Below are 19,185 nucleotides of genomic sequence, written 5' to 3' on the forward strand. Positions count from 1 at the left end.
AACCGATTTTAGATTTCTGATTTCTAGGATTGTAAGGTAAGAAATATGTGTCATCCACCCACTTTATGGTGCCTTGTCCTAACAACAATAGGAAATAGCTGCAGTAAATGGGAAAGGCAAAGGAACAATGAACAGAAAGGTTTGTATAGCTGTGTGGATGGCAATTTAGGAACCTAAGAGAGTGAGCAATGGAGGGGCAGAAGCCGATGGTTTTTAGGGGGCTGGGGGTTCTATGGCACATCCTACTCACTAACTGGCCATACAGATCTGACACTCAGGAAAGAAGTGGTCCCGGAGAGACAGACTTGGAGGGATTCTCAAACATTGTGTGACTGAAGGCAAAGGAATGAGCACATTTACAGAAAAAGAAAGAAAAAAAAAGCTTTTAACAAAATCCAAGGAAAAAGCAAAATCCAAGCGTATCAAGGGAATGGCAAGAGAGGAAAAGGAAGACCAAAGGCAAGTCAAAGGGAAGGGAACTTTAAATGAGGGGATGTGGGTAGCATTCAGTGTTGCTGTCAGGTGGAGAAACAGGTGGCTGAGACTATCTGCATATCAAATCCACAACCCCCAGATGTGGATATCCAATATGTAAATAAGCAAGAGGAAGGAGAGGTTATACCCAGATACTGGAAATCAGACTAGATCCCAATATAAACTGTATCATTCAACTTAAGTTATCCTGGCCAAACTGTTTCACTTTTATATGCACCAATATTCTCAATTGTAAAATGGAATAATAGTGTGTACTTGTAGATGATTGCTACAAGGATTATATGAATAAATATTTTGAACGTACATTGAGCCATGCCCAGCATATGGTAGGTACTCCAAGTCAGATGTTTTTGCTATTTTTGTTACCCCCACTTTAACGTATTTGTTTCTTTCCTTAAGAAAAATCGGGCTTGTCAAAGGGAATAAGAAACACGTAAGGAAAACAGGTGAAACTGAAGTATAAACAAGCAGCTTGGGAGACAAAGAAGTGCAAACATGAGCTGACTACAGAGAAGGGTTAGAAAAACCAAGCAAGCACTAAGTATCCTTTTTTATAATTGTATTTATTACCTGTTTTTATTAATTTTTTAAAAGGGGGTGTGTGGGGAGTGAGCGCTGCCATCTACTGGATCACTGCCCAATGGCTGGCCCTGGCTTAGACTAGGAGCTAGGTCTGCATCCAGATCTCCCGTGGAGAGGGCATGGACCCAAGCACTGGCGCCATCATTGGCTTCCTCCCAGGGTGTGCATTAGCTGGGATCTACACTATAACTGGGCTGTGGGCCCAGGCACTCCACTACGGCATGTGGGGATCTTAACTGCTACAGCAAATGCCTGTCCCACTGAATGTTCCTGACACACCAAGTATTCAATGAAGCACATAAGACACTCCAATCAAGAACTCTTAAAATGGTGACCTGGCAGTGACACTTAACATGGGTGGTATTTGTTCTCTTCCTGGGAAACGCAAATCAACTCACTATCTGTTGAACTAGAACCTTGTCTTCTGATATGGAGCAAGTAGCACAGATCTTCAAAAAAGTTCATGGCACTTCATATGATAAAAAGGAGGGATTTCACATTTTAACATCAAAATACAGTTATTTTAAATTCAATTGTCCCATAAATGCTTTAAGATGCCTCTCTAAGTACGAGCGTGTACCAGGGATCTCCCTGGTTCAACCTCCACTCTGGTCCTTACAATTGCATCACCAGCAGGAAAGAGTGAGAGGGAGGAAGGAAAGAAACAGAAAGAGGAGACAAAGAATGTGCATAGATTTTGTATAATATGCCACCTGCTAGTACTCTCCTGTGTATTAACCTCGCCTCTTGGCCCCAGCTGCTCATTATGTTTTTCAAACTGCTTCATTAAGTCATGTGATTTCAACATCTTGATCTTGTCTTTGAGTTTTTCTGCGCAATGACCTCTAAGAGGGCCTGACTTGGAAGCTGATTTCCCACACTACACCCATTGATTCACTCACAAAGGTAGGCAGGAAGGGGAGGAGTTACAGGTCACTTTTTCTGCATGCCTGTTTGTATTTCTTTCCAGAGATACACTGATTGCTTTTGTATTTGAAACACTAAGAAAAATTATATACAGCACACATATAAGCAGGCGCAATGTCATACTATACATGGCCAAAAAATCCTCGAATATTAAAAACGTGTCTGTCTGGTTAAAACCTTGCCCTATCAAGGCCAATTGAAACAACCTGTTTCCTACATAGACCTGCCCTAGTAGATGAACCATCTTCCCTTTACCTGGGTCCTTTCTGCTCTTACCTCATCAGCAGGAGCGACCTGAACCAGTCAGATCTGTAGTCCATTCCTATCTTTAGAGAACTGTTTTTTTTTTTCAATAGCTAGAAAGATAAGACCAATGAAGCCTCTGTCCTAACAGCTCCCTATTAGTACTTCAGAGGTGTGCTTAGCTCCACCTGCTGCAGCAGGAAGCAGCTGCTTCCAGGCCACACCAGGACAGGTCTTCCTCTGTGCCCTACAGCCACCCTGGAATTTTCCTAGACAGCCTAGCACTAGGGCCTATACTTGTTATGCTTTTCTATAGCATTGTTGCAAGCACATTTACCAAGAGGCCGTACGGCTTAAGCTTCAAGAACCCATGTAGACTCTGCAAAGGGCCCAGCCTGGCAGCTAATTGTTTTGTTCTTCCAAAAGAGGGCATCCAAATTGTGAAGCTTCCCAGACTATGAACTCGGCACGATTTTATGGGGAAGAGCTGATGAAAGCCTGGAGAATAAAAGAAGCCAGCTCTCCCCCCTCCTTTTTTTGTTCCCCTTTTCTCTTTCTATGTATTAACTCTGACTAGGTACACTTACTTGTCGCTTCGGTTTGGTCAGCTATAAAATGAGAATACCGGTACTTAGGCACAGAAGATTGAGACAAAGCTCCAACAATATCGCACACGGTACACATTCACATAGGTCAGCTACCACTATGGCTGTGTTATTGTTGCCAGATGAGACCATGAACTCCCCTGGAACAGGAGCCGGCACTGAAAGACTTGCACAAGGAACAACCTGTTAAACCACGCCACTCTTCCCACGGTCTCTGAGAGTCTGACTAAAAATATCACTTTAACGTGGCAGTGTGCCTTTCATCCAGCCAGCATTTCGGCCTCAGCGTACCTGTCGCCAACGAGTCCGCGCCTCACCAGGCTGTCTGCCTCCCGGCCCCGGCCCAGCTCTTCTCTCAGGGTTGTCTGAATATAGTTTAGTCAACCAGAGACCCAGGATAACGCCGGGCCTGGCTCTGAGAACGCGCTCATGACACGACCGCCAGCCTAACCACCGCGTAAGGCCGACGCCCGCCCATGCGCCCGGGCTGGAACTGTTCGTGTGCCCGGGCATGGGGGTGGGGGTTTGACCTGGGGCCGGGGTGCGCGCTTGTAAGCTGCGGGGCGCCACCCGCCGCGGTCGTCCTCTACTCCGTGCACCTTCCCGGCCGACCTGAGGCCCGGGGTCCCGCGGGGCCGCAGGGGTGCGCGCGAGACCGGGAGGGGGCGGCCGACGCATCCGTCGCGGCCGCCGCAGGAGGCGGAGCGCTGCACCTGGCGGCGGGTCGTCGGCACCCAGCCCAGAAACGGGTCCAGCCGGGGCTGAGCGCGGCAGCGACTGGGAGGCCCTGGCCGCGTAGCAGGAGGAGGAGAAAAGGTGGCGGCAGCGGTTTCCAGGCCCGCGGTTGCAGGTCACCCCACCCTGCCCGCATCCCTCCGCCGCGCCCTGTCCGGCTCCGCCCGCCGCAGCCCCCAGGAACCGGCGAGCCGGTCCGAGATGGTGCGCCCCGCCTGGACAGCCGCCGCCCCGGCGCCGCCGCGAGCCGCCGCCCTGCGCCCGGGGAAGAGGGCTCGCCGCGCCGGGCGCAGCTGAGCGCCGCCGCCGCCTTAGGTGAGTCGGCCGGGCTCGCGAGGAGGGGGCGGCCCGGCAGCTCCGCCCCGGCACCCGCTCTTCCCTCCGCGGGCCGCGCGCACCTGCTGCCGGGGGTGGGGTGGGAGAGAGGAGGGCCTCCCGGGGAGGGAGGTTGGCTGGAGTGTTTCCGCGGGCCGGCTTTGCTCGCTCTCTCGCCAGTCACGCAGGGCCATCCCCCACAGCTTGGGAGGGGTGGGCGAGGACGGGTGTCATCTTCGTGGGGGTGCTGGAGGAGGCTGCCGCGGGTGCTCCTGGCGCGGGCAGCACTTCCGCAAACGTAATTGGAGTCGGGAAAACAAAGGCGCTGCCCAGGGAGCCCTCGCCGGGCGCCGGCAGCCGGTGTTGGGGACGAGGAGTGGGCCCCAAGGGGCAGGCCCTTACCGGCCGAGCCTCTCTGGTACCCTTGCTGTAAACATCCCCGGGAGAACGCGAGAGACGCGACCAGCCCCGCAGCCAAGGGGACGAGGAGCTGGCCTCCTGTGAGGCAGGAGGAAGACATCGACACCGCCTGTTTCGCCAGGTGACTTCTCCCCTCTGCCCGCAGCCGTCTTGGGAGATTCCAACACCTCCTGCTTCTTTACTTCAACTTGGTCTAGGGGTTCCAGCAGTCCCTTGTGGGTAGTCATGGGGGCTGCTAGTCCTGGGTCCTAGGGATTTGATTTCTTGGTTGGTTCAGGTGAAAAAAATTAAAATGCAACCTCCCCCTCGTTTATCCTTTCCCCAAGTGGACAGACAGGTGGATTAATTATTCTCAAGGTCGGCACATGGTGCATCTTGCCTCCCACAGCCATTCGAAACATTTCCTTTCATCCCCACATAGTGAATAAGCACCGTATGGAACTGCCGGAACACAAAATTCCTTACCCTACAGACAGTTTAGGAAAAGAGTCTTACAGAGGGGAGGGCCAATGCCGGTGGGTTATCAATAGGAATAGTTGTGTGTCCTGCGGTATGTCCCATCTTCTTCAGTCCTAGTTTGCTCACGTGTGGGAAGGAGATGATTGCGTAGTCTAATGGCCAAACCTTCACCTAGAAGTCAGTGATTCTATGGCCCTCTAGCTTCCTAAGCATAGACGAGTGTGAAGGGTGAGTGACCACACAGCTGAGTAACATCATGGAGTCCAGGGAGTTTGGGTAGGTCCCTGGTGTTGGCAGTACGTGGTCTCTTCCCCAGTCATGCGCTCTAGCCAGCTGCAGGGGTGTGCTCAGTGAAAGATGTTCCAGTGTGTGTTCTTGGGAGGCTTGATTTTTTGATACTTTGCGTTTCTGGTCTTTAGTCGACATGGAGGACAGTTTTGTTCATTTCTTGGTAGTTACTGACCTCTGGGGTAGTGGGGGAGGAAAGATTGTGTTTCAGTAATGCCTTAGTGCTGCTTAGCCTGGAGACAGTCATTTATTAGTGAAACACTTTCTGTGTTTATGCAGAAAGGTATGAAAACATGGAGGCAGATGGAACCTGACGAAACTGCAAAGCTTACTGGTGTTTGGCATGGTGGGTACTGGATCATCCATTCTATTATATCCAATTTTGGGATTATTAAGAGGCATTTTTTGAGCACTCACTAAACTGAAGACACCATCTGAAAATCTCTGTAAGATAAGTCTTTCTTCTAATACTGCTCATGATTGAAAAGGGAGTGAGGAAAGGTTATAGCATTTACACTAACTGTACAATCAGAAAGAGGTGGAGTTCTGTTTGTTCCTGGGTCTCTGGCTCCAGGAAATTTCCACTTGGTGCCCCTCCCTACTCTGGACCCAGTAAGCTTCCCTGCCCATGCATATGCCTTCCGTCACTTCTTGCCTTTGTATATTTTCTTTGCAACATATGTGTATTACGTGTGTTCACACTGATCCACATGGGATATCTGAATATTCATAATGTATGAAGGCATTGTTTACTTGTTTTGTTTTCACCATTTTTATATTGAAATGAATTTAAAAAAAAAAACTGATACTGCCAGTGACACATTTGTTATCAGGCTGGTAGGGCTTCTGTTTTCTTTCTTTTTCTATTCAGTAAATCTGGAGGAAGCAGTCTTGTGGGGAAAGGCAGAAATGCAATAAAATGTCAGCTCTGCTTTAATGCATTGGCTTGGGGGAAATCTAGATAAATTAAGTGAAAAGTGTGAGCTGCAGACCCACAGCCTGCATGCAGTCACCTGTACACCTTGCCACAAAACTGTGGCCAGTGGCTTACTTGAAGTAGTGGCATGGGGTGGGCATAAGATGATGTTTTTGTTTTTCCCCTTATAAAGTTATACTTGGGTTTAAAACTTTTGTTTGAAATATACTCTTATATAAACCAGAAAGGGAAAAAGACTAGCATTAATTCACTTTGTAAAAATCCGAAGGGGAGAAAGTTGGATGTGTCTAAACTGTGTAATGTGATTAACGAAGTGAAAGGAGACAGTGAGAAGCAAGAGATGGGTGGCATTCTGGGAACAGTAGGTGTGGAAGCAAAGTGTCACTGGTCTGTATACTAGAGCTGCCAATTTTCTACTCTGCCAGGAGTGATTTGATGCATACAGCAAATTTGTCTGCTAGACTAAGGTGACAGAATTTCTTCCTGGTCTTGCTAGTTGATGCAGTCTTTGGATGCATGCTTATTTTTCCCCAAACAGACTGGCAGAGAAGGTAGGAGTGGGAGAAATCTATTTGCCTGTTGTGTCGTCTCATGAAATTCCAGCACTCTGAATGACTTCAGGTGCAATTTGTTTAGCAACAGTTTAAGGCAAGTTAGTCTAATGTATTATGATTTGGCCTCCACAATTCTGCCCAGTAAAATGAGCAAAAATTTGCTTCTTGGAATCCTTAAAAATGAATTCATTTCTTTTCTGACTTAGAAATACAGAATCAAATAGGTTCAGATTTTTAAGAGCAAAAACCTGTGTTCCTATTTTATGCATGAAGGAAATCTGAATAACCATGGTTCAGAATAAATGTAGCAGCTAAGCCTGAGAAGTAATCCTAAATTTTGTTTCATTTTTCATCTTTGAAATTGTCAGTTATTTTCGTTTTATTGGAAATGCAGAAAGAAAGAAGACAAAGACCTTTCATTTGCTGGTTCTCTTCCCAAATGCCTGCAGCATAGGACTGGGCCGGGCTGAAGCCAGGAACCCGGGACTCAGGCGGCTCTCCCATTGAGGTGGCAGGGGCTCCGGGGCTGGTGTTAGAACTCTCCCCTGCTGGCCAGTCACTCCATTTCTGCACATGGGCAGAAAGCTGGGGTTCACAGCAGAGCCGGGATGCTAACTCTGGCTTCCCAGTGTGACCTGCAGGCGTGCCAAGTTGTGCCTTCACCACTCTGCCGACTGCCCACTTCTAAAATTATTTAGCAGAAGAGATATTTTGACAACTTTAGGTGTCATGTAAAGTTTCACTCAAAGTTCTAATTATATGTTAGGTAGAAGCAACTCTGAATCCTTTGATATAGGTGTTTAGTAGTTTCTTTAAGGATCCCAGGTACATATTCTTACCTCATTACAAAGCCAGTGTGGGTAAAACTTTTCTTCCTCAAGGCAAACCAGCATGGGATTTCCCAGGGCGCAGCGTTTGGCCTCCTGAAGGAGCAGACAGCACATCTGCCACATGTCCTCAGCAGGGCGATAGTTCTTCCGTGGTCAGTTGCTCAGTGTGGCTGTTGACTGGATTTGCCTGCATTCTAGGAATGAGAGGGGCTTGGGCCAGCCTGATTTTCTGAATTCTGAATGACATGGTATCCAATGTTTAGTCTCATGGTTTGAGTTGGTGACATTTACTTTATAGATATACTTTATTTGCAAGACATTGTTTCCTTTTTCATAAAATGTTGTTTTCTCAAGTAAATTAGCTGGCTGGGTAGCTTTTGGAAACCCTTGGTGTCATATTCTGTGATGTTTAATTACTGGTACAGAGGCCAAAAAAGAAAGAAAACAAATAGCTTTAAAAAAGTGGAACGCTTAAATCTTGCCTTACTTGAGTACATAAATGTACCTACTGTGTAAAAAGTACACACACACCCTTACCTGGGCACCAACAGAAACCACACTCAAGGTTTTGTTGCAGAGTAGAGTTAATTATGGATAATGATAGTTTACCATGTAACTTTTTAAAAAAAGCTAGAGGAAAGGATCAAATGGGTATTTTCACTATAAGAGAAAATAATTGAGGAGATAAATGTTTACCCTGATTTGGACATTATCTGTACACTGAAAGGCCACATAATATTCCATAGATAACAACCATTTTTATCAGTTAAAAAGGAAAAACTGGATATCTTTAGTGTGATGTGTACTCACAGTAGCGTGGTCCAGCAGAGTGCACGTGGCTCAGATGGGGTGCTGACGGGCTGCAGGAATGCTGGAGTCTGGATTGTGAAGGAGAGCTCTGTGGTGGCTCAGGATCCCATGGTCCTGTTTAGGATGTAGAAAATGGAATTGGAGGGAATGGGACAAAAATGGGAAGAAGTTCAGGATATTAGAAAAATCATGGTCAGGGCCTGTACAGAGGGATTGAATTTGGGAGTGGACAGAGTCCCCTTTCTTTGATGTACGTGGAACACACAGTCAGAGAACCTTCTGCTCACAGAAAACAGGAAAGTCCAAAACATGTGGAAGTCTTTGATCTCAATCCAGAAGTGGACCTGGGGTCCGCTGTGAGTGAGCAGTGGCCACAGGGAGCTCTGAGGTGACTTCTTGGAGGTTGGAAAGGAGAACTAGAAAGAGGAACTGGTGCTGCCTGAACAAGCCTGATTTGTGGGTTAATTGTGCCAAGGGAAAGTGAGTAGTGAGTTTGGACTGCTGTTGAGCTGCCTTGAGGGGTTATGTAGAAAGTTCTGCACTCCACCTTACAGTGCCTTCTGCTTGTTCTATGGCCAACTCAGCGTGAGCCGGGATACAGCAGCGTCCCCACATACGGAGAGTCCACTGCATCAAAAAGTAAGGAAGGCAGATATGGCCCCAAGAAGCCACAATTCCTAGAGCACCCTGGACCCCACAACAGTGGTAGGGGTAGGCATCTGGGAGCCAGGCTGGGAATCCTCTCACAGCTACTGTGGGTACTTTGGTGTGAGCTTTTGCAGACTTGAACCCAAGTTAATCAAGGTTTCTCTCCTGCAAGACAAAGCACAAAAGCTGTGCAGTAAGCATGCAGAGGGAGTTTGGAGAAATGTCCTGTTCTGCTTGACTACGACCTAATCCAGTAGACCCAGAGGGCTACACCTATGTTGTGGAGTGTCTGCTTAATTATCTTTTAAAATTATGTCAGCAGGACCAGCGCAGTAGCTTAGCAGCCCAAAGTCCTTGCCTTGAACATGCCAGGATCCCATATGGGTGCTGGTTCTAATTCCAGCTGCCCCACTTCCCATCCAGCTCCCTGCTGGCCTGGGAAAGCAGTTGAGGACGGCCCAAGGCCTTGGGATCCTGCACCTGTGTGAGTGACTTGCAAGAGGCTCAGAGCTCCTGGCTTCAGATCGGCTCAGCTTTGGCCATTGCGGTTGCTTGGGGAGTGAATCATTGGACAGGAGATCTTCCTCTCTGTCTCTCCTCTCCTCTTTATGTATCTGATTTTGTAATAAAAATAAATCTTTTAAAAATTGTCTGCAAAATTTTATTAAATGAACAACTGATTTCCCAGTCTACCTTTATGAGGGGTATCAGTGAAAGATTTTTTTTTTGTACTTTCAGAAGAATAAGGATGGCAGTCAGACTCTCTGTTGAAGGTACAATATCTTAATGTCTCCAGCCTTTCTGTGGCTGGGAAACCCAAGTTCCCAAGTGGTTGAGTCAGGCTTTCCACCTGACAATACTATGAGCTAGGAACTCCAGGATCAAGGGGTTCCAGTTGGGACACGAATCAAGAGCACTGCAAAATGTCCAGGGCAATGGAATAAATGTATTTGTTTTGGTGCCCAAAGAAACTTGAAATCTATTGACATAGTTTTCTCATTTTTCCATGGACTTTTTGAACACCCCCACATTTGCATGAATTTCAAAGTTTTTCACCAGAATAAACATTCAAATCCATTTTCCATGAGCTTTCTGAAATGCCCTTAAGATTTCTGTGTTTAGGGCCTGGTGGCGTGGCCTAGCGGCTAAAGTCCTTGCCTTGAACACGCCGGGATCCCATATGGGCGCCGGTTCTAATCCCGGCAGCTCCACTTCCCATCCAGCTCCCTGCTTGTGGCCTGGGAAAGCAGTCGAGGACGGCCCAGAGATTTGGGACCCTGCACCTGCGTGGGAGACCTGGAAGAGGTTCCAGGTTCCCGGCATCGGATCGGCGCGCACCGGCCTGTTGCGGCTCACTTGGGGAGTGAACCATCGGATGGAAGATCTTCCTCTCTGTCTCTCCTCCTCTCTGTATATCTGGCTTTCCAATAATAATAAAAAATCTTAAAAAAAAAAAAAAAAGATTTCTGTATTTACTTACTTGTTTTTAAAAATTTACTTAAAAGGCCAGGTGATGGGGTGAAGGGAGAGATCTGTCTTCCATCTGCTGATTCACTGTGTAAATGGCCACAGTAGCCGGGCCTGGACCAGGCTGAAGAGCCCAGAGCTTCACGTGGATCTCCCACCTGGCTGGCAGAGTCCTAAATACCTGGGCCACGTTTGGCTGCTCTCCTGGGTCCATCAGCAGGGAACCGGGTTGGAAGCCGGGCAACCTGCATTCACACTGGCACTCTGCTGTGGGATGCTGGCCTTATAGTGGCAGCTTGGCTTACTGCACCAGAAGGCTGGCCCCTCTCTTGTTAATAAATAATGTGTAAAATATGTATTTTTTAAAATGTATTTTTATTGGAAAAGCAGATGTACAGAGAGAAGGAGAGACAGAAAATATTCTGTCTGCTAATTCACTGCCCAAGTGGCGGCAGCAGCCAGAGCTGAGCCAATCTGAAGCCAGGAGCTTCTTTTGGATCTCCCATGTAAATACAGAGTCCCAAGGCTTTGGGCCATCTTTGCTTTCCCAGGCCACAGACAGGGAACTGGATGGGAAGTGGAGCAGCCAGGATATGAACTGGCGCCCATATGGGATCCTGGCAGATACAGGATAAAGATTTAGGCACTAGGCTATCATGCTGGGCCCAAAAGTTTATATCTTAAATGTGATAAATGCTCATTTAAGAAAAATTAAGCCAAATGCAAGAAAAAGGCTAGCTGTTAATTTTACTTCACAGAGAAAAGCCTACTAACATTTTGGTAATATTTTCTTCATGTAGTTTCATATGATGAATTTTGTGTGTAGTACATAGACTTGTAAATATAAACTCTTCCCTAAACATAGAAATTTATGTCCTCCTTTTTATTCCCACTTAGTGCAATGAATTTTCCCACACAAATTTCCCTTCCTGTGATAGGAATAATCATAATTTACTTACTTTACTGACTTTTTTTTACTTTACTTTCTTTCTGATTTCTTATTTCAGTTTTGATTACTATGAATACCAGTGCAGTGAACATCTTTCCACTTAAATCTTTGCTTTCTCGAAAGCTTATACTTCTGCTGGTGAGTGGGATTGGCTATCTGTCCTCATGCCCCCTTGCATTGAGTGTCTGCATCTTTACAGGCATTGGAAAGGCATGTTTATTTTAGTAGCTCTTCTGGTTCAGGGACTGGGGAAGACACCTTTTCTGAGAAGAATTATAACGTAAGAGTTAACTGCACCTAAGTTGATCAGATTTCTCACAGCTTAAGAAAATGAAGCAATTTTAGATCAAATATAATGGAATGTGCTGATTGTAAATTATTTCTAATGTATTTAGAAATGTAAGGAAAAAATTACATTTATATACGTGCCTGTAGGAAAATATGTTTTATGCCTTGAGATCTGTTTTAGATATAAAAGATCTATCTGAAAAATAATAACCTGTATTTTTAAAAAAATGTAATTATATATTTTTTGAGAGAACCTTATATGCATTGAGATACTCCCCAAATGCCTTCTTGTAGCCCTGATGGGCTGGGCTGAAACCAGGAGCCTGGAAATGAAGTCTCCCAAGTTGGTGGTAGGGATGCAGACATGTGGACCTCAGCCTGCTGCCTCCCAGGTGCACATTACCAGGAAGCTGGAATTGGAAGTGGAACCAGGATGACAAGGTGCTTCCCTGTGGGATGCGGATGTCATAAGCAGCATCTTAGCAGCTGTGCCAAATGCCTGCCCCCAAAGCTTCTAGAAATTCCATCAAGATGCCCTGCTTTATGACAAATTGTGCTTTCTTTAGCACTCTTAACCTTCTCGGTGTCTAGTAGTCTCAAAATTAACAAATAATATCCTCTTCATTACAACCGTAATCAAGACACATTGCAAATATAGTATTAGCATCACACATATGCTATTGCTATGACTGCATACTGTGTTAGTAATGTCTAGAATTGGGGCTGTTTTCTCATTATAATTCTTATTTTTTCATGATCTGTTTGTTATAGTATTTTTAAGTCATGTAGTCCTTGTACTCATGTTCATTCATGTCAGTCCTTTATTAAAAACATTTCAGTTTATGGATTTGTGGATGAAAGAGGGATTCACATAGACTTAATCCATAAACCATCCCAAACTGGTCATATGCCTTCTGTTTAAATTGCTTCTGAAATGTAGCATGGTATAGTTTATTGAGGAAAAATCTTCTGTAAAACCTTTAGCAAACTGCTGTCAATGTCAGCCTTTCAAAATCTTTTGTTTTATGCCTTGAAAAAGTTAGGTCTCTAGTGTGAATATCCTGGGACAAATTTATATTCACTAAAATAGTCAATGGTTTGATAATATTGTAGACAGCTTTCAAATCGCATCAGTTTGTGGGGCCTCCTAATTTTGCTGTGGTCTGGAATGTTCTGAATACTTTCTATCCTTCCTCTTGTCTCCTAACTTTTTACTTGTCCTACAATCATTAAACAGTCTGAAGACACTATTTTGCTGTTAGGGGATTTCCCTTGCATGATCCTAGTTGCCCTGTTACATTCTTATCTGAAAAAACTGGTGAGTGAATGCTCACAGTGAGTTACATCTTCAGAAAGTTAATGGAAAATACACCTTCTAAAAAATTATGTGTAAACTTCAAAAATGGTTTGCACCAAAAACAAAACGTTATTTTCATTTTCCATGAACTTTTTGAGGTACAGTTGTACATAGGAAGACAACAAAACACTGTGTGTGTGATACATTTATTTAAGGCTCTCAAGGACCATTCCCAGTGAAGGCATGTTTCCAGCAAGTTGGACCCCTCCCTCCTTATGCCCTCCTCCCTGGTGGCGGTGGCTGCTGCTCCCAGGCTCCCTGCTGTGGTCCAAGGCTGGGATCCAGGCTTGGACTTCATGCTGCGGATGGGGACGCCTGGGTGAGTGCTGCTGACATCCTAAATTGAAAAGCAGGAAGCATTTACAAGGTATGCACTCTGCGTTCTTTTTTTTTTTTCAAAATTTATTTATTTTTATTACAAAGTCCGATATACAGAGAGGAGGAGAGACAGAGAGGAAGATCTTCCTTCCAATGATTCACTCCCCAAGTGAGCCGCAATGGCCGGTGCTGCGCTGATCCGAAGCCGGGAACCAGGAACCTCTTCCAGGTCTCCCACGCGGATGCAGGGTCCCAAAGCTTTGGGCCGTCCTCGACTGCATTCCCAGGCCACAGGCAGGGAGCTGGATGGGAGGTGGGGTTGCTCGGATTGGAACCGGCGCCCATATGGGATCCCGGGACGAGGACTTTAGCAGGTAGGCCATCCTCTCTGCATTCTTAAAGTTGACTAACTGGAGAACTCACCATTACTTGTCACATTGTTTCAACGGGGAAAGGGTTTCTAAGCTTCAGCAACTGAAGAACAATGAATGTTAGGAACCCTGCTTGTAGATTGTTTTGGTTACCCTAAACAGTTCCCACCTGACTACGCCAGCCTTGGTGTTTAGGGAAAGAGAAATATGCATTGCTTCTCCTTTCAAAAGCTCTGCGACACCCTTAAATCCTTCCTTCTCAACAAGCAGAGTCACAGGATCAGCAGCAGATTTAATTTTGATTCTCGTCTTGAATATCTGTTGAATCTTTTGTTGAAGAAATTCACAAGATATAAATGACTGCCAAAGTTTTTTTCATGCTATAATGTGCACTGTGGCTTGCTGTTCCCCTCAGGCCTGTTTTAAGACAGGATGTTTATTTGAAAGGTAGAAGGGAGTGAAGTTCTGGGGCTGCTTCAGATTTATATTACAAACTGTGCTGTGTTGGCATGGTATTTAAGCACAGGCCTACAAGAAATAACTAGGAGTTTGCTTCCTTGGTTGTTGGTTGATAACATTTTAAAGGACCAAAGTTATAAGCATTTCATTGACATTTTAATCTTTCTTTTCACAAAATGAAGGCAAAAATTTACTGGGCTTTTATTGCTAATGCTACCTTTATGGCTGAAAGCTATTTCGTCCACCCTTAGGACATCAAAAGAATTCCTTTCTTTTTTTTTTTTAAGCATATATAGAGAAATGTTAGAGGATTGCAGATTCTTCCAGATTTATGATGTTACAAATCTCAGTGTCCTATAGGACTGTATTTTAAGTGAATACTTATTTCTGGCCTGGAAATACTTAGTTTTCATTTCAGTCTGTGGCACAACAGAGTTCTCTCTGATGACCCAGTGTTTCCAGCTTCCCATAAGGCTGTGTGCCTGGAAGTGGCCATGAACAGCTGCATGAGCGTAGATGCTTAAAATTCTAGCCCAATTCAAGGGTGGTGCCAGAGAATTCTGAAGCACTCACTTGAGAAGAATGCTTCTGGAATAATTGCAAAATAAGCCTCAGGATTTGTCTTTTAGAGTAATTTATTTTTATCTTCTTGAGATCAGAGTATTAGAGGGTGGGGGTAGAAATCATTACTCTATCTTTACACCTGCTGGCTCACTTCCCAAATACCCTCAAAGAGCAAGGTCTAGTCTGAGCTGAAGCCAAGAGCCCAAAACTACAGCCAGGTCTCCCACATGGGCACCAGGGCTCCCAGGACTTGGGCATCACCTGCTACCTCCCAGGGTGCATTAGCAGAAAGCTGCATCAGAAGGGCAGAATAGCCAAGACATGAACTGAGAGTCCTATTGGGCTGTGGGTGTCCCAACTGGTGGCTTAGCATACTGTTCCAGAACACCTACTGTAGGGTTGGGGTTTTAGTTAAATACCCTGGAATTGGAGTGCAACCACGACCTAATATTCCTATTGAATTAGCAAAATGGCTTTCCATACATTTTTTAAAGCCCTAGAACTGCTCTGTGAAGGAGCTGTATTTTTATTTCTGTTTGATGAAGAGGAGGTGGCTCAGAGAGGCACTGATTTGTCAAAGCCAAAAGGGCAACCTTGACTTCTCTTTGCTGCACTTCCCAAAATGAATCTCTGATCACAACTTTACACATATCTCCTGTGTGTATTGTCATCAGGTGGTTGTCAAAAGCAGTATTTGTTGAGGGTTTGGGGCATCTGTCAGGGGCATCTGTGTTTTGGATCCCTTTTTCAAGGGCAGACCACAGGTATCAGCATGAAGATTGCAGTAACATTAACGTTTCGATCCTATAGTAGCTCAGAGAAGGAGAGGAAGAAGTCAGGAAGATTAGTTAAGTCTGTTGTGTTTGCAGAGATTATAACAGGTTGCATTCAGTTCTGTTCAGAAAGCATTCTGTGTTCTGAAGTGATATCCTCAGAGGGCATTAGTTCCTGCCATCAGTAAGACTAGTGCGCCCAAAGTTCAGCTCTTTAGCTTACTGGGGGTTGCACTTAAGGAAATTGCAAGCTGTTTTCCACACGGCAGCACTGATGGCCTATGAAAGATACAGAGACTGCCATTCTGCCTTCCTGCTTAATTTTCTTCAGTAAGGAAATCAGTATTAGTACCTCCAGGTTCTGAATATAGGAGAGGCATAATGCTAAGAGTTCAGTCTGCATTTGTTTTTTTGCACACTCACAGCTACTCCAGTGGAACAGTGTTATTTACTTCCTCATTTTGTAGGTGAGGAAGCAAAGCCTCTGGGAAGAGCTTGTCTGGGGCCAGAAAGCCTGCAGCAACAGCCAGGTTACAGCCTTTCTACTGCTATGGGGTCAGTCCCTTGTCCCCCTTTCTGAGATGCCTCTGTGAGTATCTGAAGTCTTCGTCATCCCCACTGCCCGGACTTTAAGTCACCTTGCCTCCTTGGATTAACATTTCCTACAGTGTGTGGTGCCCGTGTGCACTCCGTCTCTTGCCATTGGGCAATGAGAGCAGGGACTGCCTCGCCATCATCAGGTGAACCGTGGGTCACCATGTGCATTTTCTCTGTCACAGCTGGGCAGAATTTATAGCTCTAGTTTTTTAAACAATGAATTTCTGCGTTTTCTCTGTAATTCTAGTGTTACTCTGTGTTCTGTCATTCCTCAGTCAGATATTTAAGGTCTTCTATAATCCATTACTGTTTGGTAGCCTCGTGTGCCTTTCAGCCCCGGTGTAAATCTTTTCCACTTGGGATGGTTTTCCACTTAGCCTTGCCTAAAGGTAAATCCTATCTGTCTTTCAGGTTTCAAGTTAAATCCTTCATTTCTGTGATAACCTGAAGTGTGAACTTTCTACTCAGAACTACAAGAGTGGCTCTATTTGTAACATTTCTTGTTTGTTGGTTATGAAGAGCTAGATGGCTGCTGCTTCGTGATTTCACTCTTTCATTTTTAGTTGATGTTTTGTTGTTTGTTAGACTCCTCTTGCCAGCTGTAATGCATGGCTTTGAAGTCCAAGGTCTTGATGTCCCCGATAGTTGCACAGGCATTCTTAGGCTAGACTTGTTAAGAGCAGATTCTCCAGGTTTGAATCCCACCTCTTTTACGTCCTCTGTGCGTGACCTTGGAGTAATTATTTGCTATCTTTGTACTTCATTTTCCTCATCTAAAAAGTGGATAAGAACTGTTGAGAGGGTTAAAGTAGTTAATACGTGCCAAACCGATAGCAAATATTACTTGAATTGTTGTGTTGTGTTAGTAATAATAATGATAATTTTGTAGCCCCTTGAGCACCAATGGAAATAGAAATATGTTGTTGAGATAGGGCAGCCACAGGGTAAGGGTCAGTTGGTGCTGTGGAGAGCAGTTTGTTTCTCATCTGGCAGGCAGGTGTCTCTAGGAGCCCTGAGCAGGACTAGCGTGGCAGGCTCTGGTTGCTGGCAGGGGTTTCCATGCCCGTGGAATGCTGTTGGGTGCAGTGCTGAAGTGGCTGGCTGGAAGGGGGACTCGGGACCAGCACAAGTTGGGATTTTTTCACCATTTGTCTCAGCCGCAGAGGAGCCAGGTTAAAATACCCCAAAAGGCAGGGAAAGATTCCAAAATAATCGTACTTAAATGCCGCTTTGGGCTGTGTGACTGTTGCAAAACCAAGATTAAATTTTTATGTTGTAATTTTGGCTGTATGTTTAGCAGATGTTAAAGTCAGACTGTTTTTAAAAAGGGTCCATTAGGTTAACATTGCCTGCTGTATGTCTGAAGAGAGCTTGGTTCTTGAAAATGCTAGGGTTTTAACTGAATGTTCTGGAGTGTTGTAAATCTGGGGCCAGCATTGTAGCATAGCAGGTAGAAAGTCCCAGCCTGTGCGCAATGCCCACATCTCATATGGACGCTAGTTTGTGTCCTGCCTGCTCCACTTCTGGTTTCACCTCCATGCTACTGGCCTGGAAAAAGCAGGAGAGGATGGGCCAAGTGTTAGGGCTTCCGCCACCCATGTGAGACCTGGAGGAAGCTCCTGGCTCCTGTCTTCTGCTTGGCTCAACCTGGCCGTTGTGGCCACCTAGGGAGTGACCAGCAGATGAAAGAATCTTTCTCTCCCCCCTACTCCTCCATCTCCATCTCTCTGCCTCTTTATAATTCTGACTGTAAATAAATAAATAAATCTCTTTCCTTAAATGTCATGTGTAAAAGTCAGCACTTTGTTTTTGAACAGTCATTTCCCTGTGTCTGTGCTGAGGCTAAATTGCAGCTGAGGCTGGTGTCCCATGCTGGGACGCATGTTGCTCTGTCACTCTGACAAGGGCCAGGAACAGCTAACTAGGTAGAGCCACCCTGAGGGCTCATCAAGTACATTTTCCTGTTTTGCAACTTCTGTCCCGGTGTCTGGGCAGCATTGAGATACCGGTGCGATAGTGTGAGAAACCACATCGCTTCTGTGTCACCAGGGCTTGTGTCCTCCTCGTCCTCGTCATGGCACACATTATAATCATGAACACAGATCTGACCTTTGGAAGTTAATAATCCAAAAAATGTATTCAGGTCTCAGATTTTTTTGTTTGTTTTGTGGTTTGTTTTCAAAGGATGAATACATTTCCATACACCTGTATTTATGGATACCAACATATGTTTGAACCATCATAATTTAAATGCTTAATGAGAAAGCTATCAATTTTAACAAGAATGATTTGATTGCCTCTCATCAATAATGCACAAATACTTGCTGTTTGAATGACTGGGAAAGGCTTTGTTGTGTTTTCACAGTAGTGGTATTAATTACTACCGTTATCGTGTGCTAGGTGAGAAAGCTTTGCTTGCTGTTCTAAAAAGTAAGCAAAAGCCCTCCATAACTGCTTAGGACTAATTACGGACCTAAGGCAGAGATTGTCCAGAGAAGCTCTTACTTTTCTGTGGACAACCTGAAATGCTTTTTCCTTTGACAAAAGCTTGCCTGGGCAGAATTCCACACAAACTATTAGATGAGTGGATTCATGTTGGTGATTCCTGCATTGATCTACTTCAGTTGCTTAACAAACATGCCATCCATGAGAGGGGACATGAGAAGGCTCCTGGGAAGAAAGGAATTAAAACATCTAGAGTGAGTTTTGGGCCCCTGGCTTTGACCTGGTGTGACCCAGGTTATAGTTTCATTTTTCAGTTTTTGTTTTTCAAAAGTTTTTCCAGAAATGCCCAGTGGGTTCTTTCCTCAGCTTAGTATAGAAATAAAAAGCTGGGAATCTGTTGCAGACAGAAAAGTTTATTTGCGAAGGGATCAGGTGAGCAGGACAGGGAGAGGGAAAGCTGGGAGAGAGAGAGAGACACCAAAGGTTTGAGGAAGGGTCTTGGGATTTTAAGCCTTCCTTGACCCCTCCTTGTTCGGCGGGGAGCCTACTGGTAAGATGTTCCCCATTAGTGGCCTCTCAATCAGTTAGGAAATGGGTGGGCAATGTTGGTGCTGCCTACCTGAACGTGTGGCCAAGACCTCAGCAGGCCTGGATGGTCTCAATTAATGCAAAATGTCCTGGAATCTTTGTGTGGTTTTTTTTTTTCCACAATACACATTTTCCATGAAGCTTGTGAGGATTCTCATCCT

At 45.3% G+C, this 19,185-nt stretch overlaps 1 protein-coding gene across 2 annotated transcripts in view; it reads left to right on the forward strand.

The window, feature by feature from the left end:
• Positions 1-3,780: 3,780 nt before the first annotated feature.
• The window catches only part of MFSD6 (major facilitator superfamily domain containing 6), a 73,995-nt gene continuing 58,590 nt past the window's right edge, over positions 3,781-19,185 (forward strand). The window contains exon 1 of one of the 2 annotated variants that reach the window (XM_058664728.1): positions 3,781-3,902. The gene's annotated coding sequence lies outside the window, so the exon portion shown is untranslated. Of the gene's footprint in view, positions 3,903-4,037; positions 4,444-19,185 lie in introns of those variants that run through there. The other variant, XM_058664729.1, reaches the window with a different exon arrangement.

Source organism: Ochotona princeps, chromosome 5 (genome assembly GCF_030435755.1).
Source record: "Ochotona princeps isolate mOchPri1 chromosome 5, mOchPri1.hap1, whole genome shotgun sequence".
In the NCBI taxonomy this organism is placed as follows: domain Eukaryota; kingdom Metazoa; phylum Chordata; class Mammalia; order Lagomorpha; family Ochotonidae; genus Ochotona; species Ochotona princeps.